At 52.3% G+C, this 5,517-nt stretch overlaps 1 long non-coding RNA gene across 1 annotated transcript; it reads right to left on the reverse strand.

Moving 5' to 3' along the window:
• Positions 1-2,199: 2,199 nt before the first annotated feature.
• LOC135273161 (uncharacterized) lies at positions 2,200-4,687 on the reverse strand. Its single transcript, XR_010340990.1, has 3 exons — positions 4,630-4,687; positions 3,393-4,442; positions 2,200-3,080 (listed from the first exon to the last, which is right to left on the reverse strand). It is a non-coding gene; the product is annotated as an uncharacterized LOC135273161 (long non-coding RNA).
• Between the last annotated feature and the right edge of the window lie 830 nt (positions 4,688-5,517).

Genomic DNA, 5,517 nt, shown 5'->3' on the forward strand with positions numbered 1-5,517 from the left:
GCGTAGGCGAGTGGGGCCCAAGGGTTTAGATCTCCACTGGTGATTTTTGGGGGTCAATTTGAGGCAGGACACATGATACCAAGGAGTGTGGCCTAAAAGTTTGGTGGCAGTTGGGGTGGTCAGGACAACGATGTGGGGTCCCGACCACCTGGGCTGCAGAGACCCCGGTTTGAGTTCCCGGAGGAGGACGCTGTCACCTGGCTGGAGAGGTACTGCAGGATGGGAGTCCTCCAGTCCTGGAACTACGGGGAGAGTGTGGTCCGTGTGTTCCCTAAGTGACGGAGGAGAGAGAGGTAGGGGAGGTAGGAAGCCAGAGGAGGTGGTTGTACTGGGAGATTGTGAGAAACCAAAAAAGGCTTGCCATGAGAGGGCATATGGGTAAAATTAATTTGCTAGTCTTGGGCTGGTAATTTGCCCCGCATCTGGTGAGTAGGGAACTGTGGCTTTAAGCCACCCTGAGAGGAGACTTTAGAGCAAGTGGCACATGCTTTGTGTACTTGCTCTATTGTCTGTTGCAAGCCCGGTAGTGAAAAAAGGGGCTGTACAAAGCGATATAACACCTTGGGTCCTATATGCAAGGATCGATGTATTTCAGCAATTATCTTTGAGGCCTGTGCCCGAGGAAGGGCGATTTTGTTATCCAGGAAAATCCAGCCCTGGTCTGACTCATTTCCCCCTTTTAATATGAGGGCCTGATTTTCTGAGGGTGAGTAAACTGGCAGTGTAGCTGTGGCAAGGAAAAGAACCAGAGTCGGGGCTGGTCTGATATTAGTTAAGGATTTAGCTGCTGCATCTGCCCTTGCATTGCCCCGGGAAACAGCATCTTGCTGGGGCTGGTGCCCTCGACAATGAATGACAGCAACATCCTTGGGCAGCAGTAGGGCCTTCAGGAGATTAGAGATTTGAGTAGCATTGACTATGGGAGATCCCTTTGTAGTGAGGAATCCCCGTTCTTTCCAGAGGGCAGAATGGCAATGGGTAATAAGGAAAGCATACTTTGAATCAGTATAAATATTCACTCGCTTTCCCTGTGCAAGCGTGAGAGCTCGGGTTAAGGCAACGAGTTCTGCTTTCTGCGAGGTGGTTCCATCAGGAAGTCGGCCAGCCTCGAGAGTAGCTGAATCTGTAACTACTGCGTAAGCTGCTCTTCGCTGTCCCTCAGCTGTTGTTATGGAACTCCCATCTACATATAGAGTGAGGTCTGGGTTAGGTAGAGGAAGGTCGGTTAGGCCTTCTCTGGGTTTGGCAAATGTGTTTATGAGTTCAGGACAGGAGTGGGCTGGGGAGGGAGAGTGAGATGGGAGAGGAAGCAAAGTAGCCGGATTAAGGGGGGAGGTGTGATGGAGGCTTACTGAAGGATTTTCAATGAAGAGTAGATGAAACTCCTGTAAACGGGAGGGTCCTAGATGCATGAGGGATTTATGAGAGAGAAGGTCAGTAAGTCGATGAGGAGAGAACACTGAGATGGGCTGGCCTAAAGTAAGCTTTAGGGATTCTTTGGTCAGCTCTGTTGCCGCTCCTAGGGCTCGCAGGCACGGCTGCCATCCTCTGACAGTGGGATCGAGCTGTTTAGCCAAATAGGCTACAGGACGATAGATGGGGCCTAGAGGTTGGGTTAAGACCCCCACTGCTGTTCCCTGTTTTTCATCAGTGAACAAATGGAAAGGACGTGTAAGATCTGGCAATTGAAGAGGAGGTGCCATGGACAGGGCAGCCTGCAGAATTTTAAAGGCTTTCTTCACAGCCCCTGGATGGGAGAGAGGTCCCGTGGGAGTGTCTTTGGCTGCCGCATATAAGGGCTTAGCCAAAGTGGCGAAGTTAGGAATCCAGTGACGGAAAAAACCCACAAATCCTAGAAAGGAGAGGATTTCGTCAGCCGTTTCCGGGGGCTGCAGTGCAAGTAGTGCCTTCCGACGGTCAGTTGTTAAGCCTTTAGTTTGGGGAGTTAGATGAATACCTAAATAGATCACCGAGGTGACCGACAGCAGCTGTGCTTTGGAGGGGGAAACCCGATATCCCCTAGACTTAAGGAAATTAAGGAGAGTGGCAGTGTGCTGCCGTGACCTGGAGAGGGAAGGGCTGTAAAGCAGCAGGTCATCCACGTACTGTAAGAGCAGACTAGGCTGCAGGGGGCAAGAGGTTAGATCAGCACATTAGGAGGGATAGGGGGTTGAGACAAGGGGTTGAGCCTGGGCATAGGGTTGGTTAGGAGGGGCAGTAGGAGGCGAGTGGGTGATAGGTTTGAGTATGGGGGCCAGTAAGTTGGAGAGTGGCCCCCACAGTTTGGAATATATCTCATCCTAATAGGGGAACTGAGCATGAGGGTATGATTAGAAAAGACTGAGAAAAGGGGTGTTTTTGGAGGACACAGGCTAAAGGATGAGTATGATTAGGGTAGGAAGGCTCTCCGTTAATTCCCATAACTGAAACCTGGGAAGGTATACTAGGCCCTGAGTAGGAAGGCAATACAGAACAGGCAACTCCCATGTCCATTAAGAAGAAAATGGACTTACCCGCTACTTGCAGCATTTTCCTAGGCTTGGCAAGGGTGATGGAGGTCCTCGAGTCTGGGCTGCATCAATTGTCCATGAGGCCGAGGAGTTTAAATGAAGGGACTGCATTCTTTGGACTGGCCTGCCCCTCACATGGAGATGCAGGGGGTGAGCCTGTAGTCCGGAACGGGCAGTCTACCTTCTAGTGTTTAGTCTGTTTGCAGATACGACAGGGTCCAGGGGCTGGACCTGGACGGGGGCACAGTTAGGCCTAGTGCCCCTCCTGACTGCATTTGAAGCAGGGCCCGGGTGTGACCTTTGAAGCAGTTTGGACAGGTCTTGGGGGACCTTTTTGGAGGAACTTGGAGGAGTTCCTTAAACTAGACGCTGGGTGAGCTGCTGGCCTTAGGGGTGCTACAATGGCTTGGGTTTGGAGGCTTACCTGTTGCTGTAAATGGGCCTGGCGGATGGCCTCAGCCTTTTCCTCTCGGCTATTAAAACTTTAAATGCCATGTTCACCAGGTCCCTTATGGGAGTTTGGGGGCCCTCCTCCGCCTTTTTCAGTTTCTTTCTTATGTCTGGTGCTGACTGTGAAATAAAATGGGCCGCCAGGAGGGTAGCCCCTGCCACGGAGTCAGGGTCTACCCGAGTATGGAGGGCCATAGCATTAGTGAGTCGGTTAAGGAAGGCAGCTGGGTTTTCAGTCGGACCCTGGGTAATCTCCCGCAATTTATCATAATTAACTATCTTTTGGGATGCATTCTGCATGCCCAGCAGGAGGCACTGCAGCATCTGGTCTCGGCGGTGGCGGCCGTTCTGACCAGTTTGATAGTTCCAGTTTGGATCTGCCTCAGGGACTGCAACCACACCCACGGGCATTTGAGGATCAGTGAGATGTACCTGATCAGCGTGTGCCCTGGCTGCCTCAAGGATGCGGTTGCGCTCATCAGGTGTGAGGGTAGAGGACAGGATTACATAAGTGTCATGCCAGGTTAGGTCATATGCCTGAGTGAGATAACGAAATTCCTTGATATAAGTAGTAGGGTCAGCAGAGAATGACCCTAAGCGTTTCTCAATGGTGGACAGATCAGTAAGAGAGAAGGGAACGTGCACTCGAACAACGCCCTCTGCTCCAGCCACCTCGCGGAGAGGACAAAGAAGGGAGCTTCTGGCGCTGGGAGCACTGCGTGAGCGAGTATGGGCACTAACAGGAGAGGCCATGTCAGAACACAGTGGAGGAGGCGCAGAAGGGGGTTGGGAATAATTTAAAAGAGGAGGAGGAGGAGGGGCAAGTTGGGGATAACTTGGAAGAGAAGGAGGAGGGGGCGATTGAGAGTTACTTGAAAGAGGAGGAGGAGGAGGAGCCAGTTGGGGATAACTTGGAAGAGAAGGAGGAAGGGGCGGTTGAGAGTCACTTGAAAGAGGAGGAGGAGGAGGGGCCAGTTGGGGATAACTTGGAAGAGAAGGAGGAGGCGGCGGTTGAGAGTCACTTGAAAGAGGAGGAGGAGGAGGGGCCAGTTGGGAGCAGCATGAAAGAGGAGGAGGGGGAGGGGGGTTGGGGGCAGTTTGAAAGAGGAGGAGGAGGAGGGGGTTGGGAGCAGCTTGAAAGAGGAGGAGGGGGAGGGGGGTTGGGGGCAGTTTGAAAGAGGAGGCCCACACAAGCCCCGTAGCTGTTAGGCTGTGGGACTACACATAAACTCAGTCACACAGACACTCACTCAAGAGCAGGAGAAAGGAAAAGTACCGAAGCGGGAGCCGGCTCGCGAAAGAGCGAGTTGAAGTTTGAGACCCAGAGGTTTAAAGGACTCCTAATTACCCAAACCGCCGCCGCTGCGGAGATGATCGGTAGGGCGGATCAGCGTCCCGAGCCGTCCCACCGAACACCGACGAGCACGAGAGGATGCAGGATCAACGGGACGTCTCCCGAAGAACTCTGGTCCTGAGTGACCCCTTACGGGGAGAAAGACAAAAGTGTACGGACGTCTCCGGCACACTTAAGTCTTTGAAACGAGACGAGACCGGGGCTGCGGGGCCCGCGGTAAACGAGGGGAGGGGGAGTCCCTGACGCGGCCGCGTTTTCGAGCAGGGAGTCCGAGGAGCAGACAGCGGGAAAAGTTGTGGGTAATAGAAGCCTTACCTCGGGGCGGAAGGCTCCTGGTCTCGCAGAGGGTTTCGGCACCAAATGTTAGACTTTCCGCCGAATTCAATGAGGGAACAGAGACCGGAGTGAGGAAATTAAAAGCCAATTTATTCGGCCCCCGGGCGAGGTTCTATGGTCCGGGAAGGGGCCAGAGAAGTCGCGCTTCTCTTCTTGGGGCGTGGGGTTTTATAGGGAGTAGAAGTGGCTGATTGACTGCGGGGGAAACAAAGACAAGGTAGTTCTATTGGGTGTTAAAAGACTGGGGACGGGCGAGGTGAACAAAGCGGGGGCATTTCCATTGGGTATGAAGGGATTGAGCACGGACGAGGGGCTGGCCGAGGATGTACGGGGGAGCTACCATAGGGCAGGCTCTTGGCAGGCCTTTTCAAAATTTATGGCAGGTGCAGGACTGAGATTGGAATGCGGACATGGGCAAGGGGAGCCTGCGTGGAGAGGGCAAATGCTGAGCAATGTGCTCAGTATGATGATGTAGTTTTTAGGCACGGAGAGAGAAGGGCATGTCCATTCGGCTCCCAAGGAGGCACCGGCCTTACAATATTCAAGTCTCTTATATGAATGAACACACAGCAGAGCAGTTTGAAAACAGTTTCTTCCATGTTAAAGATGCAGTCTTACTGCTATTTCCTATAGGCTGGTGTTTTGCTGGAAAGGTCGGTATGAGAATTTGCATAGAAAGGGTTTCTAAAGTGCTGCATGAGAAGAGCAGTTTACCTCTTTAAGCCGAAGGCACACATTCACAACCACTCTGCTAGATAGATCCATTTTGGTTTTAGAAACAGATATTTCTCTTTACAGCATATACTCCCATTCAATCTGGAATATCCAAAGACAGCTCCTAGAATAAACGTGTTTCTATCTCGCTGA

The sequence above is a fragment of the Aotus nancymaae genome, unplaced genomic scaffold, assembly GCF_030222135.1.
Source record: "Aotus nancymaae isolate 86718 unplaced genomic scaffold, 86718_ANA_hifiasm-v0.15.2.pri h1tg000317l, whole genome shotgun sequence".
Taxonomy (NCBI): domain Eukaryota; kingdom Metazoa; phylum Chordata; class Mammalia; order Primates; family Aotidae; genus Aotus; species Aotus nancymaae.